Source organism: Plectropomus leopardus, chromosome 5 (genome assembly GCF_026936395.1).
Source record: "Plectropomus leopardus strain MGB_pleo_1.0 chromosome 5, ASM2693639v1, whole genome shotgun sequence".
NCBI lineage: Eukaryota > Metazoa > Chordata > Actinopteri > Perciformes > Serranidae > Plectropomus > Plectropomus leopardus.
This window is the reverse complement of record NC_142180.1, coordinates 20,497,343-20,525,104: the sequence shown is the minus strand read 5'-3', so window position 1 is coordinate 20,525,104 and position 27,762 is coordinate 20,497,343. Positions and strand designations below refer to the sequence as shown.

Here is a 27,762-nt window from a genome sequence, read left to right as displayed (position 1 = left end):
TGATACCGTAACAACATTTTGAGTTCCACAGCAATCCTGTTTTAGTGTGTTACGTACCTGTATATACCTGTGTCAGAGGATTCAATGTTCTTCAGAGCTGCTGGCTGTCCATTTCCTTAAAAACACAAAAAAGCAGATTGTGTACATTGATTGTAAGGAACAAAATGTTTACTAAGAACAAGTCAACTCAAGTGTAAAAACACCTTTGTTAAAAATCAAAGGTGTCATTGGGAGCACCACTAATTTTATCACTGTGTTTGTGCCTACCAGCCTACCAACACCTACGCTGCTCCTGTATCTAGTTTGTTAATCCACACAAACAGAAATACAAAAAACAGGGAATCATGTTGGAGTCATGTTGTGTCAAACATTGGAGATGTCTTGTGGTGGTAAAATGAAGATTAATCTCGTGGACATTCCTGCAGTCATTCCTCCTTCAAATCTTGGAACATCTGTGACATTGTGTTGTGTGATCAAACTGCATATATTAGGCCATGTTTATACAGAAACGCCATTTTGTGTGCCTGAAAATGGAAATATTTGAAAACGTGTTCCAGAGTGCAAACTTTTGAGCACGCCACAGTTTTCGTAGTCAAGTTAACTGGCACATTACAGTCTCAGTCTATAGCCATGCGCGAGTACGTGGACAACAACAACAATGGCGGACTCCCGAGTGCTGTTTGTGCTTGTCACCTTAATTTAATTTAACGTTTAACGGTGCTACTCCGGTAAAGTGTAGCTTTACTACACCACCCCTTGGATCTGCTGAGATGCATTACTTACATGCGCCAACTATTAAATTCACCTTTACGCTGACGAAGGTACAAATACATAAACATACAAATGTTCGTGCATTAGCCATCTTTGTATGTTTGCATGTCACCGCTCTATAGAAGGAAATGTATGTACCCATTCAGATGCCTATCACAAGCAATTTGACCTCTTTGAAACCTGAGCAGATGAATTGAGTAAAATTTCTTTTGAAAACACAGGGAAAAGGCAAAGATTATCTTGGCACAAAATGTACGACAAATTGCAAGACATTAGTGAAAGGTGATAAGAAAATTACTTAAAAATGATTAATTTAAAAGAAAAAGAGTAAAATACTAGAAAATGTCCAGACACCGTTATTTGTAATTTTTATATTTAATATTATGTTACAAAAATTATAAAAAATGAATACGTTTATTTTTAAATTCAGCACTTTTTAGGTCATTTTCTTGTTTGTTTGTTAGGTTTTTTTGATTATTTTGAGGTTAAATCGTTGGGCCATGTTTTCTTCCATTTGTTTAGGTTTCAAAGGGTTAACTTAAAACTGAAAAACTGTGGTTTTCCTGTAAGGTTTTCAGACAATTTTCTTTTCTTGTTACTCAGTCTTCCATCAAATAGGACTTCCTATAACATGAAGCTGGATTAAGGTGGTTTTTGTTGTACTCTTGCTTTTGATAATGTCACATCCATGTGGTGATAATGGCAAGAAACTACAGCCCATTAGAAAATAAAAAAAATGTGTAAAACTTGCTGTTTCTTTGCTAATATGAGATATTTTTAGTAGTCAGAGGGACAAGTTGTTGATGACGTACACACTACATTAGTGCACTGGTGGCTAATGTCAGCTCGCTGCAGGTTGTGTATCACCTAAATAGTTTCAATAAATATTTCAAATGCAAATTGACAGAGCAGGCATGATACAATGTGCTTGTCATTTATACAATGTGACAAGCCAGACAAAATATTGTGATATGATGAAGCTACAAATGTGTTTCTACCAGTCAACTTCATTTGACACACTGTTAATGAGAAGTAGCATTATAAATGATTGTGTCACCATGTAAAATAAATGAGAGAATTTCAATTTTGCAACTAACACTTTTAGACACCCTAAAAGATGTGCCTAATCTGCACTATGCTTGGCATTTTACCGTAGGTCTGTTGCCACATCCGTTCTCAGTGAAGCAGAATGATTAAAGTAGCAGCAAAGTAACACTTCACACAACAGCTTGACAAGTTGACTGTGGCTGCACTGCCTCAGACATAAATAGGTGTAATCTACAAAACACGCACCACAGGGTATCCGCAGAAACACAAGACACAAATATGAGCACAGACATATATATCATAATTTGCCATGATTACCATGACAAACTTTACAATGACAAAGGTAAAATGGACCAATATCGGCTGCCAGAGACAATTTATTGTGGTACAGAGAGTGCGCTCATTCACTGTTTTTTGCTGACAGGCTGCTTTTCTCACCTTACGCATTTTACACCTTGGTTGTCTGTCCATGGAGTGACAAAACCATGCAGACTGCATCAATGTGTTGAATAACTGTGTGATATGACTGTCATAGAATCAGAGAGCACCTATCATCTATAAGCAGAACTTATTATCAAAATGTCAAAATTGTGAGGATATTCTGTTAATGTATATTCCTGCATTTATTTACTGTAGTCCTGGCAATCAAATCAACTGTAGCACTGCAGACAACCATTGCATGGATTGCAATGAATTTTTTCCAGGCCTTAAGGCTGAGTAAAACACTTTTATTTTGGTGTCATTAGACAACAGTCATATAATAAACTTTAAGCGTGTTGTAATTCAAGAAAACTGGATGCTTTGGAAGGCTGTGAGACTCTGGCCAATGACAAGTCTTTTAAGAGACAGGGTGTTCCTATTGGCTATTCTATAAATGCAGAGAATTCTGCAGAGAAAGTTGCTATTACAGAACAGGCAACTATAAACCCTGCAAAGCAACACACAAAAGGAGAGATTATCACAGTATCAGTCTATAAATGCAATAAATTTAAATGACTTTTAAAAGATAAATGTAAAAGATCTGTCTAAGTTTAAAGGGATATTTCAGGATTTTTGAAGTGGGGTTGTATGAGATACTTTGGTATAGTCAGTGTATTTCCAAGTATCCTGGTTTACAGAAAGTTTACAGAATAGTTTTGGCTTTAAGTTCATGTTCATGCAGTTGACTTTAAAGCCACACAGTATGTCCTCTGCCCTCCTCCCTGTCACTACAGACTACCTCACCAGGAGGAGTGTGGACAGCAGCTCTGGAGACAGATGCCAGGTCCACAGTTGCAGCAACAAGCCCAGTTCAGCCAGTGCAAACCCCTGCTCTAGAGGACCAGACAGCTCCAACTCCCTGCCAGATCATCAAACTTTCTGTTGCTGCCATTACACAGGTTAGACTCAGCATGCTGTGACACCTGGCACTAGGGGGTTTGCACTGGCCAAAGTCAACCTGCTACAACCACTGACTAAAGGTCTGTCTCCTCAGTTTGGCCCACTCTCCTCCTGTAAAAGCAGTCCACAGCTGCAGGAAGCGAGGTGGAGGGACAGTGGGATGACTAGCGAACACCTCATTTTTGTTTACTCTAAATGCAGCATTTCAAGTCACTAATGTCAAAGAACAGCAAACAATTAAACATACAAAAAGAAAAACATTTGGTTGCAACTGATTACACAGGACTAAGAAAAATATACCAGCAAACCAAACGTCAGTAATGGGACTAAATGTCTCACCTGACTGGTCTTATAGTAAGCCTCCAGTTACCACTTACAGTGGGAATCTACAGGATGGCATATCACATAAACAGTGCACAAGAAAAAGTAAAGACATAAAAGTCATTAAATGGCTATAATTATGTTCTGCATTCATGTTCAGGATTAATGGGCTTGCCACTAATAGACTTGGCGGTAAAGCCCCTTCTCTGCTTGTCTTCATTTATAGTGCCTTAAGGCAAACATAATATGCATGCACTGAATCCTGTAAGATCTTACAATTAATGTGTGTATGCAAGCCTTAACCGAATAATTGAATGTTTACCTTCTAATCCAAACGTTTCATGAAAAACATCTATTATGTGTTTGGTTTTAAGCTTTTACCACTTGTGTTACTGTCATCATGATTTAAGGTGCATGCTTTTGAGGTAGCATGTGAAGGGATCTGTAGTGTTTGCAGTACATTTCAGTTAAAAGATGACAAAACATGAAACATTAACACTTCAAGTCCTCCCACTTACAGGACCTCTCTCAAATGTTATCACTAGATTGAATGGGCGTTATCAGTGGTTATCAACCTCACAAGTATGGGTCAGACAGGGCCTGCTACATTCCCCTATATTTAAAAGCTGTCGTCAGCCCATTAAATAGTTGTTGACCTCAGGAATTTTGTTGGGTTTCAGTTTTGTTAGGTGTGGGCACTAACACTAGTTATTACTTAGGTTTAGAAAAAGATCATAGTTTGGGTTAAAATAAGTATGACTTTTACATGACGCAATGAAAAATGACAAACTTAGTTTAGTAAAAACAAGTCAATGTTGACTTTTGATTTCGCAAGGGAAATGATTAGCAGTCTCCCATCATAATTACTACAGCCATTAGAGGTTGCTGCTTAACAATAAACATTTGATAACAGCCCTTTGAACCTGCTAGGTGTAGCAGGCTGCTTCTAACCCATATTTATGGGGCTGATCAGCAATGATAATGCCCATTCAATCCAGTGCTAACGTTCAAAGAGGGTGCTTCCAGTCACTTTGCCTTAGCATTTACATCAAGGCACTCTTGAAATTAAGTTCAGTGGGTTTTAACCACGCTAGTTGTCCACCATTAAGTCCAAATGAAAACCTTAATAAATATTGGATGGACTGCCAGAAAACTTTGTACCAACATTCACCGTCCCCAGAGGAGGAATCTTTAGACCTTAACTGATCCTCTGACTTCTCCTTTGCACCACAAGCAGGCCAAAGTTTTCACCCAAGAATCTACTCAGTAGATCTGCATGAAGAATTAATCCTACTGGCTTTGATACTCCCCTGACTTTTTTCTCTGGCACAATCGTAACGTTCACATTTGTACTGTCTCCACAACTGCCATATATTTACTCTTTTTTTTTTTTTTAGAGAGGGACATAAATGTAAGCCATATCTTGTATGATCCATTAACAATCCCTTGTATCCCTGCAGATTGTGACTGTGAATTTTTAGCAAATACCTGGAATATATATGCTGCAATTTTTACTGCAAATTACTGTGTATATTTTGTGTCTGATTAGTAAAGAATTATATCTCTTTTCCACCCAAATTAGCACATTTTTATAAACATGGAAAAACTCACTAAAAATAGGACATAAACTGCTTTCTCATTGCCAGTAGACTAGAGCTGTGTACATGGTGCTGCAGCAGATGGGTGTACCTTTTTGTGTGTGTGATTATTTTTCTGGTGTGTCATGTTTGATGTCATAGACAGGCAGAAAAACAGGTTAGTAAACAACAGAAAGCAGTGTGTAGGCAAGCAAAAATGTTACAGTGGTCACTTCTTTATTTCTCTTACTTATTCAGTCTCTCTCACAAACTCGGTGCAGACGCGAGCGCTGCTAAGGTAGAGATGGACGGTAATTTTGGCAGCCTGTCAATGTATTTCTCTGGCAAAGGGACTAAAATTAGCACATTCACCCAGGTGTTGTATTTCCATTATAAACTAATCAGATCAGGCCCTAGAAGAGAGAAATGAACTATACAATATTTACAGAGAAAATATTGCTAGATGTGATCCACGCATGTTTAAGTTCCACCTCTGTATGATGTAACACACTGCACCTAATGCCACTGCTGCAAGAACAGAGTAAGCCTGTCAGGAGACTGCAAGACTGACATTCACTGAATTCCCAGGTAATTATTGCTGCCTATTTATAGATCTTTCCAGGACTTTTAATACTGTTGATCACACAATTCTCTGACGGAGATTACTTGGCACTGAGTCATCAGCCCAAGCTGTGGTTTGTAAATGATGACAGACTCAGTTTGATGTTTTTGCTTCAGAGATTTCTATCTGTCGTCAAAAGAGCTCTAGAGCTTTGTGCTTAGATCTCTTCCTTTAACCATTTATATTGTTGATCTTTGTCAAAATGTGTCAAATGTTAATCTTTGATAATAAACTGATGATGCTCTTACTGGGTCTTGTTAATGATGCTGATGCCTTCAGAACTCACCAAGTAGCTTTTAATGCTCTATAAGCTGTTTAAACTTAATCTTTGATATGTAGTTAACCATGAGAGATATCTAGGAAGTTTTGTAATTACCACAGATGCTCGTTTTTTATAAGTCATTATCAGACAGGTGCAGAGAGAGAATCATGATTTCCTTGACAAGTCAGTAATTTAAGCAGTTAATTTTCTAATGTGTCCTTCATGCAAAACATTCCTTCGTCTAAAGCTACTTTACATAAATACCCTTTTAAAATGTGTTTTTCAAAACCTCTATTCTCCGAGGAACATGATAAGGTCCATCATTGATAAAGAGAGTCTTCCATATGTTTCTCTTCAGTTTCTGCTTCTTCATAAGGCAACAAAAAGATCAGTCTTCCTCAAAAAAAGAAATTCCATTGAGAATAATGTAAAAAGCTCAAACCTGGAGCATTTTGTGTTCACTGCCTTGACCTTTGCACCATTGACCAGAGGTCACTTCCCTTCAAGGGATGATAAGACTGGACAAGGCAGAGTGCTGAATCACATTCTTCAGTTAGTACTTCTGATAACTGAATTAATTCAAATGTAATTTCTCCATGTATGAGCATGAGTTACTTTGCGGTGCACCTGGCCTTCTACAAGCTTAATTCTGTCTTGTACACGCTCGTATGGCACACCACCCCTTTGTTCTCAGTGAATTAATACTTGCTACTACACTGCTAATCTATGGAGACAGATTTTAAAGAGTTCCTTCCTTTGATCTGATGTTTTCATTATGATGCAACATGGAAATTTCTGTGCAACCTCTGAGATCTGAACAGATTTCATAAGGGGAATCGCCAGGAGGGGGAGAAAAATGTGATTATTTCGACCAATTTCTGGGTTTCTCTGTGATGGTATGAAGAACTGCTTGTGGGTACAAAAAAATGAAGATGGTGTGTTCTTTAAAAAAAACTGGATTTGCAAATTTCAAGCGCACCGCAATGAATGCAACAAAAGGTTGAAGCCTTGCTGAAGACTGATGCATAAGGCTACATCCATCAAATACATCCAATATTCAAATGCTCTCTCTAAGAAGATTATCCTCTCCAGTCTCTTGGAATCTTTTATGCATTACAGTGTAACTTGATTGATACCTGAGAAACATCTACATGAAATTGAGCCATGCATTAAAATGTTTGGATTTCCCTCAGTTTATTCCACCGGAACGTTGCTACCATGACCTCCATTTAACACGGCTCTATGCAGTAACTACACATTACCTTCCAGCTCTTACACAACCTCGCTCCCTCCTTCCCACACCACTTCAAGAGAGAGCAGAAAAAAAGAGGCTGAAATGAAATTTGGTGTACTTGTGTCCTTCAGTGAACACTCTTCCCATGAGGCTCAATATTTGGAGGATAAAAAAAGTGGTGAAAATGGATTAATTACCGCGGTCACTTTCCACTTGCAGCCCAGGGGACTCGCCGTGGGACTGAGAGATTCACCTAGTCTCCCACCGCTTCTTCCATCTGCCATGTCACACCCATGGTTCACAGCCAGTTCTCCGCAGCTCCTCCAGCCCACAGGGCACAGGGGCAAATTAGAAATACCTGGCTTGCCACAGGATGCCTGGAAACTCTGGAAACAAAACAAAGGTGAGGGTTAAGGGTTACGTGCGAAGAGGGTGAGGTTAAAGTGGCTTGACAAGAGCTTTGAAGCTCACCAATGCGTGTGTGTGCTCGCTGTAAAAGCACCACAGGGTTTGCCGTATCTTTGGCACTAAGCTCCCTGCCAGAGAGTGAATGTCAGCGTGGCAATGCAATGACCTCCCGCTTCTCCGAGGCTTGTCATTCACACAGTGGGCTGTTTTTTTCACCACATTCTCCCTTTTGCTCTGGCTCTACAGCATGTCTTTCTAGTGAGTCAAGCATATTGACGGACATTCAAGTGTTCTCACTCCAATGCCTCCACGGCGTCCCACATTGGCACTGACCTGAATTGAGAGAAAAGCACCTGGCAATGTGACCAATGCTGTCAGAGTTCAGCACATCATAGCCCTGTCATGCTCTATAGTCACATGAAATCCTCAAAGGAACGCAATAACTACTTTGTAAATTATTACATTTTACAATAGAACAGTTGAAGGGACATTATGTAACCTGTGACTAGACCAACTCTGTCTCCTATACAGCGTGATACCTAATGGTTTCACCTAATATGTTTTGGTGGAAATGTGGATTACATTCGCTGTCAAGTTTTCTCCCCAGCGAGAAAGTGTTATGCTGTTGTCCTGCCTCCCACATATGCATGGATTTATTGACGAAAAAATAAAAACTGGCCTACACATTCACGTTCCTCCTACTTTCTGCAATGTGTACAAGTCTTTCTTTGCTGGACTCCAGATTTGCTGTGTGTAGATTTGATCAAATTATAGCAAGAATATGCAATATGTAAGCATAACTCTGACATTATAATGTTGTTGAAAATATGTTTGGGCACCAGGATCTCTACAAGACAGCATTACAAGATCAGGTAATAAAGCAGGACCCACTTTAAGCCCCTGTTGTGAGGCACATATTCCCAAACAAATTTTCGAGTAAACAGTTCGCACACTGTAAGCCACAGAGCCCCCGGTGTTATGGGGCCCTCAGGCACTTGCCCACTTTGCACAGTTGGATATCTATCCTTTCATGTGCGGTTAACTTTAGGCCAAAAAACCCCCCCAAAAACACTTTTCACTACATTAAGGATAGTGGGCACTCATGGTGTTGGTTAAATATTTATAAAAGTAATCACATCCTGTTTGATGTCCCCTTTAACATGTTCAACATCTAACCAAGACGAAAGCCGATGTGTTGTGTTACCTTGACAATATTAAACATGCTTACTTCCTATATGAAGACATTTTTGGGAAACAAATTAAATACTTTGGCCGAATCCCATTTCTGATTTTTACCTTTACCCCTTGTTTTCGAGTGAGACCTTCCGCCTCAACAGAATCTTCCTCTATGAAACGGGACAACTCTTCAAGACCCTGATACATCAACAGCAGTCGTCAATGTTGGCGTTTACGTAAGCAGACAAGAAGGGCGTTGCTGAACATTGTGAATACACTCTGCCTTCCTCTGCTGTGGTGAATTCTCTTGCATGGGCTATAGGCATCCTTTTGCAGTTGTCAGGATGCTCACAATTTGTACACAACTTAAATTTAACACGTTTGATCCATCAAACAAATCATCAAAGGACACTGCATCGTTACCAAGCCCCTTGTGGTTATCTGTAGCATTAGCAACCCGTGCACCTAATACCAGTCTGCACTGGTATTAGAAGAGCCATTACAAGCAGCTTTGCTACTGGACTTTAGTTAAATTTTGGGCAATATATTTTATCAAAGGGGGATGTGACATGGAAATATGTCGAAATATGTGACTATCAAATCGGCAATAGCAACGTCATGTTAGCTAGCTAGGTAGCTGGTTAGCTACCAAGAGAGAGGCATACTAAATATTTTTTTTTTTTTTTTTTAAGAAAAGGATCATTAGACACTGAAAGAACAGTAAACTGAATGAATGAATGTAACATGAAGGATACCATAATTCTATCTTTATTAACAAAAAATAAATAATACATTTGTGGGTGTCTTTTGTTGCACGTATGGCCATCTTGCCGATTATTTCTCACAACACTCAGTTTGAAGTGTGCCTCTGAAAACCCCCTATTTGGGAGGCCATGTAGCCTTATGACTTTGCCCTACTCCTTATGGGACACTCACCCCTTGACGCGAACGTGTAACACGGAGGGGTTAGGGGCAAGGGGTGTATTGAGATTGGACCTTTGTCCATATATTTTGCAGATACGATCAGTATGAACATTTTGTGACTTTCAAGATACCTTCAAAAATATTTAATCATTATACTGATTTAAAAAAAAAAAGTTATCCAGGATGCATTATTTCTTTCAAAACATGTTTTTTTTGGTTGCAAAATTAGCTTTATATAAACATAATTTCTAGGGGATAGACTAGACTGTTTGGAGGAAAAGCATCAGTATCCACATGCCACATTGCGCTTGGTTGTAAATTACACAATTAATAAAGTAAAATCTTCTAAACAGAGATGAGCTGACTGATGACCAGGGTTAAAATACACCATGTTTTATATTACAAAAGCAAATATTGTAATGATATTATCATTTCTTCTGCAGTAGCTCTGCCGTGTTTTTTCTAGGACTGCCTACTTTCATCCATGAAGAAGAGTAAAAGGTCATGGTGTAAGTTTTGAAAAGCAGACTGCTCAGTGCCTGAGATGAATCATAACACTATTAAACCCCCACAGATATACTGTTTATTATGGTCATTTTCTGCTGTGGGATGGTAAAAAATCTGACTTAATGTACTTTTAACAGCTGTATATATATAACAAGTCTGTGTGGGTGTGAAAATGGAGGAAACAGATTTCTTTGTTTCTAACTCCAAGGCTGAGAAGAGATTGACTTTTATAGCAGATCAATATTAACTCCAGCGCGAGTTTCATGGTGTTTTACCCACTGCAAAGGTAAAATTCTCCATCATGTCCTCACTGTGAGAAAAAGTCCCCCGCTTTTGAGGAAGTCTCAAAATGGAGCCTCCAGGCAGACTTTGTCAATCGAGCGGTTTGAGTGTTGCCCTCACCGCAGGCAGAAATCAACTCTCACACACTCTGGCTCGCCAGCGCTGGCAGCTCTGCCCCCCACAAATATTTGTGGCAGATCACTGGGCCTTCATATTATAGAAAAAGACACTGCAGGTTGGTAGAAGCATCAAGCCAATATTTTCACTGTAATGCTATAATATGTGTTACATCCAGGGCTTCGACCAACTGTGGATTTATGTATTTTCTATAATATTACATTAATAACATACAATATAACAATGATCAGTTACACACAGACAGATCTATCATTACAGTGCATACAACAATTAAAAAACAGATTAAAAATACTAAAAACGGGAAGAGGTTTCTAAAGATGCTTTTTCCCATGAAATAAACATTCTACCCACTGATCTGACATTAAAGGAAATATTATGTCAAAGCCACAAATTAACTTTGATGTAACATTAAGCTTTATCACAGATCTAATGTTGATTTACAGCTAATGTTTGTTTAAAGAGGAGCACAACATACTTGTTTTTGTCGCATTTTGCTCCAGCATATCGACTTTTGAAAATTATACCAACCTTACCGTTCTTCTGTCTTCTATTAAAATGATAACAGCCTCCAGTTAGAATAATTTTTAAAAAAAAAAATATGCACCCCAATTAACATACAGAAGAACTATTTGAACGAGTGGATGTAGATGAATGACTGAAGCCTCGTTACCACCAAACACTTTCAGTACAGTACCTTAGAAACAAAGGTACCCCGTACGGACATGTACCTAAAGTGTAGATATGTATTGGGTTTTCAGAAAATACTTTTAATGTGGGCGTGGTTGTTAACAGGCGGGTGTGACAAAAAAGGACAAAGCAGTTTGGAGTTACTAATAGACAGAAATACTAATAGACAGAAATATTGCGTTTAATTGTCTCCCTTCACCTTCTCTCCTCCCATATCTGTCTCCCTCTCTGGATAAACACACACGCAATCCTTGGACAGCGCTGCAGTGTTCGCCTCTCTCTCTTGTCCTGACAGCTGTGTTATTATAACGCACAAAGTTTTCGGTTTGCAGGTAGGGAGATTGATTAACGTTTATTTTTAGCATTTAATGCATCTTCTTGTGGGATTTCATAAAAATGACAACTCATGACAACTCATTTGGCATTCACTTTCTGCAGGAAAGGGCCTCACTTCAGGACAGAAGGTTTTGGTTTTTGTTATTTTTGACATCCGGTGATCCACCCTTTTCAGACTTAAGTTTCTCTCAACTTTTCTTCATCTTCAGTCTTTGTATGCACAAAGCACTACAGTTTCATGGCCTTTTATGGGAATTTGTGTGGTGTTCATTTTTCCTAATGAGGATCAACTGGCACGCGCTGTCAACTTTTGAGGTAAGTGGGATTTATCATTTAAGAACACATGCACACGATTCTGGGGTTTAAGAACACATCATTAATCAGATGTAGACTTTTCTTTTTTGGGAATAAATTGAGGGAAAAAAATGGGCAGATATTGTTGAATGAGGCCTAATGCTTTCTTGCATGTTACTGAATGCGTGAATTGATGTTGTGAATCAATACAATACAATCAAAACACCTTAAATGTCAATATAACTTTTTCAATTCCATTAATTTTTATTGTCTCTTTTGCATGACATACGCTTTAGTGAGCTCCGATTTTCAAGTGCTTGAATTAATGTGTTTCTCAGTCTGTAGAGTGTTTCAGGAATTAGTCCTAAAATTCAGAAATGAGTAAGCACTTTAGCACTCCCTTGGTTCCCTTGTTTTTCAAAGTCAGTGGGTTCTTTGAATTGATTTTTGGTTAGATGCCTGAAATAAGGGCTGTGGTTAATACAAGCTGAAGAAACTTTAACATTTTGTTCTACAGCATAAAATACATTAGTAAATGGAAACAGTTGCTAACAAGTGGCTAAATGAGACGGAGCTTCATCATGCCAAACAGCGCCGCTTTAGTCTCGTTGTGGTGGCGACATTGATGTCATGCTACATCAGTGTAGTTCTTTTATAGCCTAACATTGGCCTCGTTCTTCTGGCGACTGCATTTACGCTTCAGAAATCATAAGTGGCATTTTATTAAAATTTTTTTGCTGAAAAAAAGTGTAATTATCATTAACTTTTATTTGCCACAGAGCTTATTAACCAATCCTTGCAGAGCAGTGAGCAGCAGTGTGCCACGCTCGGGGACTGACATCAGATCCTCTGCCAGCGCCTCGGTCAGCAGCGGCAACAGGTGCATTAACCTAATGTACATGTTTTTGATGGTGCTGAGGGGAAACCGGAGTGCCTGGAGGAATCCCATGCAGACACGGGAAGAACATACACACTCAATGCAGAATGGTCTGGGTTGGCCGGGGCCCGAACCCAGGACCCTCTTGCTGTGAAGGGACTTCGTACTGTGATGCAACAGTGCTAACCACTGAGCCACTATGCCGCCCTGTGATGGCCTACAAAAAAATGTCACACCTGCAGCACTCTATGAGTTGAAAAGGCAGCAAAACATCCGTTCACGATATAGTTATAGTACTACTCTATGTGAACTTGCCACCATAGGACCGTCTACTGCATGGACATTCCACAGTGTCCATTTTCTCTTGACCAATCAATGGACTTCAGTGATTCTACCATCCACAGCATTTTATAATGGAAACTTGAAACTAGGCGTTCTAATGTGTAATGACCTGAACTGAACCGAACTGCTTGGTGAAAACGAGGCTCAACTGGATTGTGAGGCTAGTCTCCTGATTTTTTTCTGAAATGAGCACTACGTCTTAAAATGCAAATACGTGGTTCGTGCATGAAAAGTCAGAGGAATGAAATTTCCTGCCATGAAAGGATTACCTGTAGGAGACATGATGAGAAAGGAGAGATTTAAATGTAGCAGAGGAAAATTGGGACATTGTGATGCATGTGGTGGATGGTCAGATAGATTTTCAACCATAAATAAATTCTTGTTTTAAAGTCTATGTAATTTAAACATAACTGATAGAAATGAAGCAAAATATATGATGAATAATATAATTTTTATTTATTGAAACATATGTGCTTTTGTACTCAAAACAATATATGTAAGAACTATGTTGAAATGAACAAAACTGCCACATAAACCACCCACACAATCTGTGACTCACTTCTGAATATTATAAAGCAGTAAAAATGTAGTCAACCATCTCACGAGGCAACTTGTTTGTGTGGAAGCATTTTGTAAATGTTCTTTTGGGACAGTAAACATAAACACATCAATATCCTGGCAAAAAAAAAAGTGAGAGAGAGAGAGAGATTGATATGTTAATGTGGAGATGTACCTTCTCAGCTTTGAAATGTTCAAAAACAAGCCTCTGAAGACCTGAAAATAGTTTGAGTGATCATAGGGTGATACAGATAATGCTGTCTCAGCTATCATAAAAATGTGTTGGGCTTGTTGTTTGGAAAAAATACGCCTGTTGAAGTGCACCACAGCGTACATATCACAGCTCTATCCTCCAAGTACAACAGTGTAAAATACATCACTGCTAAGTGAAAGTAAAAAGACATTTCCACCTATAGAATATTCAATGCAGCAAAGTACAAAACCATCTCACTAAGGAACACACTGCGCTATATTAAATTACAGTTATATATCCCATCTCAGGTGGCAAATATTGCTTACATCTAAGTGGTTCCACTTTCACGTACTGGGGTGACAAATCCTGACAGCGAACGCAAACACTTGAGCTAAAAATATCACAAACACTGAATGCAACTTATGAAGAAAAGAAGACGTGAGGGAGGGAAGGAGATAGGGAGATAAAAAAAATCTGTCTCTGGCATAATAACTGTACGTAGACTGTTAACATCCATATCATCCTTACAGTGAAGCCCAAACAGATAAAATGCCATTACATTTGAAATCCGTTCTGCATAAATACACGGATGTCAAAATATGCTGCTGTAGCTGTTTTCTGCAGTGAGCGGTTGCACTCTCCTCAAACGCCTGTGTGTCTGTTGATTTCAGGGAGCAGTCACCTCTTTATGCTGCAGCTGCAAGAGGAAACTCAACCTGTACTTTCCCATCTATGCACCCCGTGGCAGTGTTAAATTCAATGTTTCCGCTCTCATACCCTGTCTGGCAGGAGCAGGGTTTGTTTTGAAAGATTGGGTCAAGACAGGAGCGGCTTAAGATCCCCTCTGCTTAAACAAGGGGGGGCCCAAGCATTCTTCAGACAGATCTCAAACCCTGGGTAAATGATCTGTACCAGCAGAGCTGCGCTTTCTGCATAAACATGGGCCCCTGTCAGCCATTTTTACAGTCCCAATCTTGCACTTGTCAAGCTTGACACAGTTTGATTAAACTTGTCAACACTCCTCTCCTCCTGCGGCTTCTGACTGGTGGCGAAACGCAATCACCCCAGGATGCACCCGCGGCTGCCGATCCCTGCCACTCACCTCGGGTCATTCTCATAGCACCGTGCTTTGTTCCTCTCCTGCCATACAGCTAACCTCAGCAGAACTGGAAATACAGCATTATCATATTATTTATGAGGGCTGGCCTTCTGGGATGCAGCTCAAGCAGGAATACCAATTGAGCTCTCCTGCCGTCCTGTTCCCAGGCCTGCCTCCTGGGCTAAGCACTTGCACTTCTGCTCCCTGGGTAGAGTGTTATCTTCTAGTTGAGGTTCAGTGGGTGTTATTTATTCACCATTAAGCAGACACTGTGCATACATGGTAGGTGCCTTTGTCAGAGACCCATATTTGCAACTCAGGTGGGGAGCAAACTATAAAGCTGATTCGTGTTTTTGAGATCGTGTTGCCCCTGATGATTCCCTGTTAGTTTGCGTTAATACAAGGATTTGGTTAATATGCCTGAGCTCCACTGTAGCTCCCCGGGTGCCAACACGAGGATATGATCTACTGTCTGTCTTGGCTAGAGACAATCCACCAATCTGTTCACTGGGATGTGAAACACAGAGCTTCTCCCAGTGTTTGGACTGACAGATTAGATTGTTAGCAGAAAGTCATTATTTCCAGAAAGCACACTAATCTGCAGGAGCTGTCCGAAAGTGAGACCTTTATTCACCCTCCAGCCACAAGATATTGTTACAGAATTCACATTGTGAAAGAAACTAACAAACGTGAGTGCAATGGCATCAATATGTGAAATACATCGAGAAGAGCATGACTCAAGTAACTATTAGTCATCAAGAAGTAACCTGTTCAACCTGGACCCCATTTTCACTGCTTTTTGTGTCCAATTGACTAATAAGAAAAACAACTAAACATTAGGCCACGTTGTACATTACACACTGTGATTTAAAAAAAAAATCTTTATTATACATTACATATAGTTTTTATTGCTTTATCATTACGATTTGGGCTCCTTTTGTAATTCATTTTAACTTTTGAGCTTAGTTTTTTGTTTTTTGTTTATGTTCAGATGTCTCCTGTCATTCTGTTTGTGAATGTAGCTGTCATATAAAGTTATTGCCTGTAAGGATCAATAAAGTATCCATCTGTCCATCCATCAAACTTTGGAAATAAGTTGAGTATTAATCGAGACCACTGCAGCCGGCAGCGTTAAAACAGGCTGCAATGTAACCACTCAGGGCATTTGTGCACCGTCAATTTACTTTGATTAATAGTTATTGTTTTTTGTCACTGACAGCCTCAGATTATTATTCTGAGTCTCTGACAATATAATGGATAGGTCCCTACGGAGACAGACCTTGATAAAGAGAAAGATCCCTTCTGTTTGACAAGAAACAACCTCAAAATCGCTATTGCCAAACCCACCATACTCAATTTAAATGACCAGTAATTTTATTATTGTAAAACACACTTTATTCAGAGTCAACACAAACAAAAACAAAATTAACAAAAACCATCATTACCCATCTTTTCACTGTTCCAATAATAACCAACTCTAGTTCGGTTGAAATAAATCCTTAATTCACCCAGTGACAGGTGAAAATATAACAGCTCTATACACCCTAAAAATACTGTTTACCTAAAGGAGGTCTGGTCATAGACTGTATATAAAGATGGACGACACACCACCGGGCAAACAGGTGTTGCCAGCTTGCGCATTGAGAGCCGGAGTCCGTGCAGTAGCAATATCCGCAGTGGGGGACTTTCCTCCAAAACACCCAACCAACCAGTCACAAGCAGCTCCATTGAATGTGATGGCATAGATTGGCAGCTGTCATAATTTAAGAACTAATTAAAACCAAACTTATCATAAAAAGGATCACTTGGACAAACAGGGTGATCAGAACTACCTTCAGTGACAGAAACCATCTTTGGGAAAAATGTATTGGGCGTGTACTTTGAGTTTTTAGTTTGGCCAGAGTCCCATTCACTAAGATGGAGGGGCAGGCCTTAGGACCTATATTGCAGACAGACACTAGGGGGCAAAACTAGGGGACAGACTTTGGGGGAGCTGTTGTGTTGTCCATCTTTATATATATGGGTCTTGAGGGTTTGGCGATAGCAATTTCGAGGCTGTTTCTGGTGAAACAAAAAAGATCTCACTCTTTAACAAAAAGGTCCATCTGTGCAAGAATCCTTTCCATAATGTTATCAGACACTGATAATCATTTTAGTCTGTCAGTGGCAAAAAATAAAGACTTTTAGTGGACTTAAACTGAGGGTGTACTATTGACTGTTTACTCACTGCCGGCTGCAGCGGTCTCCTCAATACGAGACGAGTTCCAAAAACTGTTGTTCCCATCAGTCACTTAGACACAAAACATGGAAAAACAGGGTTCATGTTGAAAAATACCAAAGTTACCCTTAAATACCCCCCTGGCTGATAAGCCACTGCAGTCCCATTTTATTTTTTTTTGAACAACTGATCATCGGACCGCATCAAAATGTCTCCTCTCAAAAATACTTTAATGCTGAGTTCATAAAACACTGCTAATTAAAAATACAGTTTTTCTGATGTGAGAACATTATAAATGCAGTCACTTTGAAATTTCCTCTGTCTCAGCAAGATAAGCCGTCTGAAACAGAGCAACCTACAGTATTGTACAGCAAATCAGAAAAAACATTCTGAGTTCTGAAATATCCAGAGTTCTGTTTTTCTTCTGTGAGAAGTCATTTTGGCTCAGAGTGTTTCCTTGAATAACTCGTTGGAAAAATTTCACCTAATAAATCTGCTTGGCATACTCCGTCGGTATCTCTCAGAGTGATTACACATGCTCCACGAGAAAAAGGCTTTGAGTGTGTTCCTTTGCATGACAAAGAATTGGCCAAATCTGAGACATTAACATGGCTGAGCAGTCAAAGTGAAAAGGACTCTTTTGTTTCCCAGTTAAGTCGGGTGAACTTACTTTTTGGGGGAAAGAGGAATGGGAAGCATCAGCACTGGCCTTTTGTAGCAATTTAACTCAAACTGACTTAACTACCACAATGGGGAGAAGTGTTGGATTGAGGTAAAGATTTCACAATCCTCACTCCCCAATGATCCTCACTCCTGTTCCACAGCTCAATTGTAACAAACACAAATCATATGGAGGCTGCACGCATGTCGCCCAGGACTGATAGTTGCAGACACATTGCAGAAATTGCCTCATCCTCCTGTGAGCTGTTTCTCCGACTGTCCTCAACCACAAAATACAGAGAAGCGAAAGGTTGCATGGCGGGGAGTGGCATCTTGGGAACACACTGGCCTCAGCAGCATGTCTCCTTTCATGCCTCATTCATTCACTTTATCACCTCATTAGACGAATGTGAAGGTGTGGAGGAGAAGCCTTGTCACCCTGAGACAGAAAGGGAGGAGCCGTACTCCATCTTCTCCTCCCCTGGCCCCAGCTCGCCCCTCCACTTGCTGTAGCTGCACATGCATCTAACGTTGCTCTAGGGGGGTTGCAAGCTGCCATATGAGCACGCTTGATCAGGTGACACACAGCGCACGTGGTTTTACCACGAGAAATTCAAGATTGTGGGGGACAATGAGAAAACAATGTGGAAAATGCAAAAATCCTGTCATTGTTTTTTAACTGATAGCAAATCTTGCTTAATATTGTAATTTTAATAACGTTTATTTCTGTCTGCTCTGCACACATGACATCTACTACATCTCATAAGAGCGCCTCTGTTACTCTGTGGAGCCAAATTTCTCATCTGCGATTACATAAATAAAATCTCATTTCTGTGGAGTCTAAAACCTGCATTCATTAGCTTTTACTTCCTTTGCATGCTTGTTTATTAGTTGCAATTTGTTTAATAAAACATTGCCTCATTTTATTTCCTTTCTGCATTTTAGTTATTGATTTTCATTGAGCTGATTAATTTGTGTAATTAAAGGTACCACATAATGTGCTTTAGAAATGTTCCTAACACCAAGCAGTATTTTAAAGGCTTTGTCTCCCATGTATATGTGATGTATGGTCAAATTTTAAAACAACTTGCTCCCAAAACATCTGCTATAAGCTTATTAAATCAAAAACCATTAAAAGGTGCAGTGTGTAATGTTTAGGGGGATATACTGGCAGAAATTAAATATAAGTATGTTTTCTCTAGTGTATATTTACCTGAAAATAAGAACTGTCATGTTTTTGTTACCTCAGAATTAGCTGTTTATATCTATATAGGAAGTGGGTACTCGTCCACAGAGATCGCCATGTTTCTACAGTCGCCCAGAACGGACAAACCAAACACTTCTCTGGTTAGGGCCAATCGCGTTTTCACAGCGACCATACGTAATTTGCAGCCCTTCCGTGACAAGAGCTTCTGAAAAACAGATTTTTAACATGGAACTGTTTTGTTCGGTGTTTTTATCAGTTTAAAGATAAAAACACAGATATCTTTGCAAATAATTTGGCTTCCAGTAAAGACCACTTTTATGTATGGATCCTCAAAGAAAATAAGTGAGGACAGATAAGCAGTTGCTGGGCTAACAGCCCATCTCCGACATGCCAAACAGCATTGGTGAAACACAGAGTTGTAAGTTACACAGCTTATTGGGTGTTTTTACCGGTTAAAATTACTTGGTCTGTTTGTTTTGGAGAGGACGAGACCTCTGCAGATAATTTGACTCATGGAAAAAAAACTCCTGAAAAATGAACACAAATGAACTACTCAGCTGATTGAAACCTGCAACCCTTTATGGTAGATGCCACTGAATCCCCCTAAATCTTGCACACTGTCCCTTTAAGCCCATATTGGTCAAATCACAGTGAGTATTTACATAAAGACATGTTTGTACTGAATGTGTGTCTATAAGGCTATTCTGGCTCCACATCTGTCTCAACACTGCAAAGTTCCCCCTGCTGCCAAATCACCTCGGAGCGGAAAAATAGCAGTTGTGAGGATCATACAGAGGGGATAAATTGCACCTACTCCCTGGTTTACAAGAGAACATCGGTCAGACCTGCCCTGGATACATAACCCAGATGAAACCATGAATGCACACACACACACACTCCAAACCCGAAAAACCTGTAATTTGTCATTTTTTGGGGTAGAACTAAAATAAGTATGTCGCGACCAGATATGACATTAATCATGAGTACCATCCACACTGATCTGAAAAGGTGAGAGGACAAACCATTGTCCTCACTGTACTACAGGATCGCTGTGCAGAATACAAATGGAGCTTTTCATTCAACTTGTCAGGGGTCTCACACAGTCAGGAGAGACAGCAGTGTAATGTAAGGGTTTTTAGGAGCTCCATCATTATACTCTGCCTTGTTATTGATTTCCTCTGGCCTCACGTTGTCTTCAGTCCCTCTACGACAAATTGCCTTCATATTATTGGGATATAGCCGCAGCACAGGCCACTCCACAATTGTTTATTAGATGCGTACTTTGTTCAAATTGCTTTTTGCAGAGAATAAACAATAAGTAGCTCTGATGAGAGAAAATCCTCTTTGATGTTTGAGCCGTAGCCTTTATGTAGCTTGGGGTTTATGTACAAATAGATACACTAACACCAAATGCTCCGGGGTAAAGTATAATCCTGTATGAGTATATTATATTTCTTAGCTTTCTTCTGAATAGAAAGTAAGAATTAGGACTTACAAATATATCTGAAACTATCTTACACGTTTTGATTTTTAATGTCTTAAAAACGGATGTTCTGTCATAGTTATGTTAAATTCCCTCAAAGTCATGTTATACAAGGGACAACTCCAGCAAAATGCGATCCCGTCAGTTCCTTCAACTTGTGCACTGAAATTTAGTCCTTTTTTATTTTGCCTGTTCTTACATTGTTGGCTGCTGCTCTATAATTGTCCATGTTTGTGTGTGTTTATGGCTTCCTGGATGGTTGTAGTAATCCATGGTTTCTGCTTGTGGAACGACATTACTGTAGTTTTACTTCTCTGTTAGTCCATTTATGTCATTATCAGATGTCAGTGGTGGTGTCCTGGAAACTGCTCCAGCAACACATTTTCATCCCAAGTCGTCACATATTGCCGCCTTGCAGTGGACTTCTGTGTCTAAATACTATGCTCTAGGTATCCGTCTGTGTCTGCTTTTTATGTCCGTGATGTTGACACAAGCACATGGTGGGATTATGCTGAACATGGTTATGTTTAGACAACAACAGCACATGGCAACCAACGCTGGGACATCACCAAACACACATGCTGGCATGAATGGTTAGACTCGGGCAAAAAAGGCCCATGGGTGGGTGTAGAAAACAAACATCACATTCAGATGGGGAGCAATTTTCCACTGTCACACCACTCCTTATTCAAAATAAAGCCTCTTTCTCCCCATCTCTTGCCAGTTGCTCTGCTCTGCCATATTGGCATATAGAAGAAGAGTCACCTGGTTGAATGGTGCTGTCCAGGATTATGCCAAGTTTTGGTGAAACAAAGGATATTATAGTTCTTGAGATACTGTCTGAAACTGATGTCGTCTAACTAGTTTACTAGTTACTATACAATGATTAGCAGGTTGTTCCTTAACCTCGTGCTGATCTTTTCCATCATCTCCTCGATGTTCATTAATGTTTACATTTGTTCATTAATGTTTACATTTCAAAAACCACAACCTGGCTAGTCTCAGAGGTTGGCAGGAAGAGAGTTTACACACTGGTGAGTTGATTTTTTCATCCAGATGAGTGACTTGCAGCTATATGCCACCAACATACAAAAAGCACCACCAAATGTCAGTGCCTACATCAATGTAGGGGTGGATTTTGTCATGTCATTATGAATATAAACTGCAACTAGACTGGTTGGTGGAGGCATAGCCACGAGACGGTAATCCTAGTTTGATTATATTGTTTTCTTTTTAGTTGCACTACTTATTTTTTTCAATAAACCTGTTGGTTACCACATAACAGTCTTAGAAATCCTGGGTTTAGTGGCCACAATGGATTTGAGTGTCATCAGGCCGACATGCCATAACTCTTTTTCTCCAAATACTTTAATGCTGACTTTATTAGCATCTAAAAGCGTAGCCCGCACTTTGGAATTTCTTCTGTCACAGAGAGATATGCTGTCTAAAACTTCAGGTTTGAAGGTGTCTGGATATGAATACATTTGCTTTGGTGTGTTGCAGGTTGCTCCTAAATGTGAGAGTCTGCCTGTCAGTCAAAGTGTATCGTATAGATTCCCGCTGTTTATTGATGTGACACTCAAAAACTATACCCAATGAACTGCCAAACAGAAATGAAGATGTAGGAATTTGATGACAGGTTACATCTATTTTGGATTCATAAACCGTCACAGCCCAAGCATGGCTTTTCCTTTAAGAGCAATTACAGTGAAGCATATCTTGATCTTGAAGAAGAAATCTTTGCATAATTCACTATGGGCATGCATGTTTGACTTGTATGGAGAGAAAAAATATAGACTTTTTATACAGTATTGACTCTGATTACTGATTTTAGGTTTGGAACATGAATACAACATACTAATGTTTGACCAGAGGAAGAAACTGACATGTAGTCATGCTGTACATTATTCTGGCTGCTGCACAGTACATGCGTTGGTGGCTTTGGCGATCTACTTTTTATCTCTTTTATTTATTTTCTTCATGGAAAGTGTTAACTAACGTAATCTCTGTATATTAATGTTGTTCATTCCTTGATTTTTACTGACAATAAAATTAAGTTTTTTCCTTTAACGTGATAAAAAGCTGCCACTTATTTGTTTTGCTTTGATTATGCAAGTAAATCAACTAAACACTATTCTTGGTAACAACATCGCTGTAGCTAATTAGAATATATATTGTTTACTTGTTTGCTTCCACACTTTTCGCTTATGTAACTACTCTCTGCACACGGAGCTGAATTCAGACATAAATCTGTTTTTTTTTAATGAAAGACGATGTTTATGTCATTTATAGATGGGACACAGAGGAAAGAAGCAGTGAGTGGATACCTGACAAAGGTGAAAATTAGACTTAAACTCATAATTTCAGGGCTAAATAGCACTTACTTTGGAGCAGCAGGTTGTTGTGGTGAGTGAGGTGAGAAAATCTCCAGGGTAAAGATGCTGAATCCCTCCACCCCCGGAGGGCCTTTTTAGTAGCTGAGATGACCTCTAACCTCTCTGTGAAAAGAACATTATGAGAATCAATAATCTCTACATTATTTATTCCACATTACCGCTACACATTTAATAATACTGCTGTTTCTGAATGGACCCTTTAAAATGTTTTGTAAGTACTGAGCAGGAGGAACTACTTCCAGTTGAAGCACATGACCATGTCATAACCTAAGAATTTGTCCCCATTAAAACTGGCAACAACAGATACTACCATAAAAACTTTTTTTTTTTCATTATTTCAAACACATCAGAACTGTTCGATTATGCTCCTGCCACATATTTCCAGGCAGACGGACAAGTAATTTTGAAGGTGTCTTTATGTGCCTGAAAGAGTTCAAAAATATTTATTAAACTGAGAATAATGTTATGCGATGAGGAAAAGGTGTCCAATTAAACACTGAACAGGTTCAATTAAAGATATAATTGCCTTAGGCAACAAGAAAGGCTGACAGTAAGGAGAGAAAGACTTGAAATAATGGTACCAAGAAGCAGCGTGTGCATTCAGATAAGGACGCTCTTCATTTCAGCGGTAATGTGTGTGGTCAGACTGCAAAACTGTAACTGTCCAGCTGAGGAAGAAAATTGGTGCTTTTGACTTTTCTCAGAATACACTTACTTCAAACCTTCAACACAATGAATCGTTACTGTACGTTCTAAAATGTGATATCAGAAAACAGCTTTGACAAAAGGGGCATCTACTCTTGCAGACTTGCTGATAACACAAATTCGAAACATTTTTAATTAGAGATAAGCAGTAACTAAGTTAGAAAGATTAGTACTAATGGAAGTGTTGTATTTCAATTCAACCAAGAGGTTAATTTCAGGTGATGATTTGAAAAAAAAACCAAAAAAAAAACCATCTGCATGGCTTTGAAAATACTCTCTTTAAAAGATAGGTGTGAAATTGCAAATGTGTGCCTCCACTATGAGAGTTGTGCATGTGAATACTGATGGAATCCAAGCTGAGTGTGATTATAATTAGTATGGCATTCACAAAATATCATAATCATCAGGTCTTTATATCAGTACAAATTAGTGAATGACTCAGACTTTGGTCATTTGGTGGATGCTTTTATCCAAAATGAGACAAAACCCATTAAATTTGAACATGAGTGGTCCTGGAGAGAATTAACTGTCCGACAAATCCCTATCTCACACTGCAGTTTTTTTGTCATAGCTTAGCTATCTTAACTCGTTCTCTCTGACTAACTAGCTCTACATACCAATCAGTGGCGGTGCATGGATGTATTAGGAATATGGATACAGCCATGGAGGCAAGGCCTCGTTCATTCCTATGAGAGCTGCTCATTGGCACATGAAGCAAAAAAGAAGAAGGAAAAACATTTTCTCTGGGTATAAAATACCCAGATCTACTGGCACATGAGGCATATGTACCAGAGACTTACAGCTGCCAAGCGCGGCCAAGTGTGCTTGAGCGGGTAACTTCCACCGACAGAGCGGCTTACTTCCGGTTTAGTGCTTCGCTGGCTTGAATGGCGGTCTAAAAATGCAATCTTGTGGCCCTTTTAGATTCCGATTCAGACATCTTTATTTATCCCAGAATGGCAATTCGGTTTTAGACTTTCCAAATGTTGTACTGGATGGCTTAAATCTAAATAATGAAATGGACTGTTTTGTGGGGGGTTTGATGCTCACATTTTTTTTTTTTTTTTTACTGATTTACACACTCCCAGGGTTGAAAATTAGCACCAGCCACCAACCAAATGCTGGTAAAATATGCAAGTGGCTGCTAGACTTGCTCTCCTCACCAGCCAAAAAAACAGTTGTCTTCTATTGAGTGGCTGGTAGATTTTCCAGTCCATGAGCCACATTGGCATGTGGGCAAAAAAGTTAATTTTTACCCCTGTCGCCTAGCTACCTCCTCCTCTGTCACCCAAAAATCTACCTGGTAGTACAACCACCTCATCAACAACCACTACACCACTAAGACGAGTGTATGTATAAGTGTATGTAAGTAATGTAAGTGTATGTAATTAAAAAGAAACAATAAATCTGTGTTACAATCAGCAATTAGGAGAGCTCGTTAACATTACCTCATAATAAGTAGCTCGTGTCTGCAATTAACAGCTCACTGAGTTACATTACGATGTGTTCAAACTCTATCCAGTGAAAAATGAGCACTAAGTTAAAATCAACTATGATGTTCTCATCGTGTATTCAATGTAGTCTTAATTAGTGGAAATGTTTAAAGGAGAAATATACTGATTTATTCACAGCAATATAAAATAGATATTAGTGAGGGAATTATGATTTTTTGTATAAAATTAAAAGGGATTTTTCTGAAGAAGGTTCTTTTAAAAATTATTTTATTAATGTGTATGGTTGGATTTGTGCTTGTTAATGAATGATAAATGTCCAGCTAACATTAGGGCTGCACTGCTAATGGCAAAATTATTAGGCTAAACTCATGGTATGGCTAAGTGCAATATCTATATGGCAAGAAGCTGCAGTGTTTTAAAATAAAGGTTAAATGTTAACAAAAGACCATTATGATGAAGTAATGTAGTGCTTCAGATATGCTGTGATCTACAGATTTTGTTTTCTAGATTTAATAAAACATGTTTGTTTGGTAAAGATTTGCTGCTGCATAACGGACTGAAACAAAGACAATTTAAGACGAAAGTCTGAGGTGGACATTTTTAGGACCGTAACATTCATCAACAGCAGCTAACAGCACAAAGCTAGTTAATGCTAACCTTGTGCTTAGCTAACAGTTATGACAAACTCCCAACATAAAGACGTCTATTTGTTTGTCTCTATGTTTCAAAAATTACCCAGCATAACAATATTTAGAATAATTTCCCACAGTACTTCTTAAACTGCCATTTCTTACCTGTGCGACAGCGCCCGCAGGTTGTCCTGAAGAGGAGGACGCCATTGTTAGTACGTGACACTGCGCTGCGTTCACAGTCTGATGTGGAATAGGAAACATCACATCTTAAGGCATGGCTGTTAAACTTCAAAAACTGGCATATTTTACTGATCTTATATACTGATAATTGGCATCAGTGGTCTAAAACAGCTTGTTAAATGTAACTTTGTACTGAGCATCACTTAATTCAGTGCTAACCAGGTGATTACATTTTATAGAAAATGTTAAGTCATGTTTCCCAAAGTACTCACATTTACTGAAGGCAACATAATTGGGGAAGGCCCTGAGCTTTCTTCATTTTGCCATCACTCACAATCCCACGCCCCTCTCGGGTAATGCCACGCCCCGCAGGCCAGATCAGGGCCTAAACTCTGAAACGGAAAAGATACGATCTGAAAGTGAAAAGATCTGAAACTAAAAACTGAAACCAAAGCCCTGAGATTTGAATGCAAAAGAATCTGAATTTGAAAATATAAAATTTAAACTGGAAAAAATAGATATTATATATTATATATATATATATATATATATATAAATTCTTGTATGTTATGTAAGTGAAAATGTATTCAAAAGAATATCAGTATTATATCAAAATTATATTTAAATTGAAATTAACCTTTTCCTACACTTATTTTTATTTTGAAAATGTTTTTTTGATTTTTTTTATAATTCAAGATCAAAATTTTATTTTTTATTTTTATTTTTTTCAAATCAACAAACCTAATCCTACTAACCATTCTTTGTTTTGGTTACTTAATTTACCAAACACAATCAGTTTCCCAAATACTACAAAGCCAACTTAACTGGAAAGTAAAATCAGACTAATTTGGTTAGATTAAGTTGCTATCACGTAAAGAAAAAAAAAAAGTTAAATTCACTTAAACTGACTTCATAAATGATGTAAATACTAAAAAATTTGAAGTTTATTTTACAACTAGATATAAGGTAAACATAACCTAAGAATAGCTATATTTAGTCACCTTCCTCAAGATAATCTGTTTCCTAGATTTTTTAAGTAAGATCAACCTGTCAGATTTTAAAGAGAACAATATTTGACAATGTAATGATTAAAATCTGCAGAAATGTAGAGGAAGCATGGGAAGGTTGTCTGGTGTAGCAGCAGTAAAAGCCTTGTCCTGACAGTGTTAGTGCCACATTACACAGGTCAAATTCAGACGCGTCTGACTCAGTGAATAAAAGTATAATGAAGCTCTGAACTTGAATATTCCAAGTATCATGTAGAGAAAGCTTCAGTACATCTGATGAAAAAAAAAAAACCTATTAAAGTTTGTAACACCAGGAGCAATAATTTCAATCATTTGAAAGCAACATTAAATCTCACTGGCTCCACTCGTGGAGCTTGACATTCATTTTAGGAGCCTGCCGAGCATTGTATGCAGCAAATATGTTCACACTCAATCACATTCTTCATGGATTAGGCCTCATCTACTATCAGAGATCAGGGATTAGCGATCTAATCTGACATTCAATCACACACAAAGACAGATGGAACGATTAGTTAACTACACTTGAGCAGGTTTCCACCAATCTTTTCCCAGCGCACTGACACGATTTCACTTCACAGTCAAATGTCCGTGTTTTCACACAGGTTGCCCCACAAATCCGTGTACAGCGCAATGTTATTTCTCCTTGAGTGGCGGGCCACATAGAGCAGGGACCTCCCTCAGGAGATAGAGAGCATTTCATTTCACACTGACACGTTCACCTCTATCCTCACTGTCCCGCTGAGGGTTGCTGGGGTTGTCAACCG

The 27,762-nt window shown here is 38.9% G+C and overlaps 1 long non-coding RNA gene across 1 annotated transcript; it reads right to left on the bottom strand.

The window, feature by feature from the left end:
- On the bottom strand, positions 1-26,362 carry LOC148189557 (uncharacterized). The gene is made up of 5 exons (XR_015776533.1): positions 26,243-26,362; positions 25,953-26,030; positions 22,988-23,101; positions 7,412-7,600; positions 1-115 (listed from the first exon to the last, which is right to left on the bottom strand). It is a non-coding gene; the product is annotated as an uncharacterized LOC148189557 (long non-coding RNA).
- Between the last annotated feature and the right edge of the window lie 1,400 nt (positions 26,363-27,762).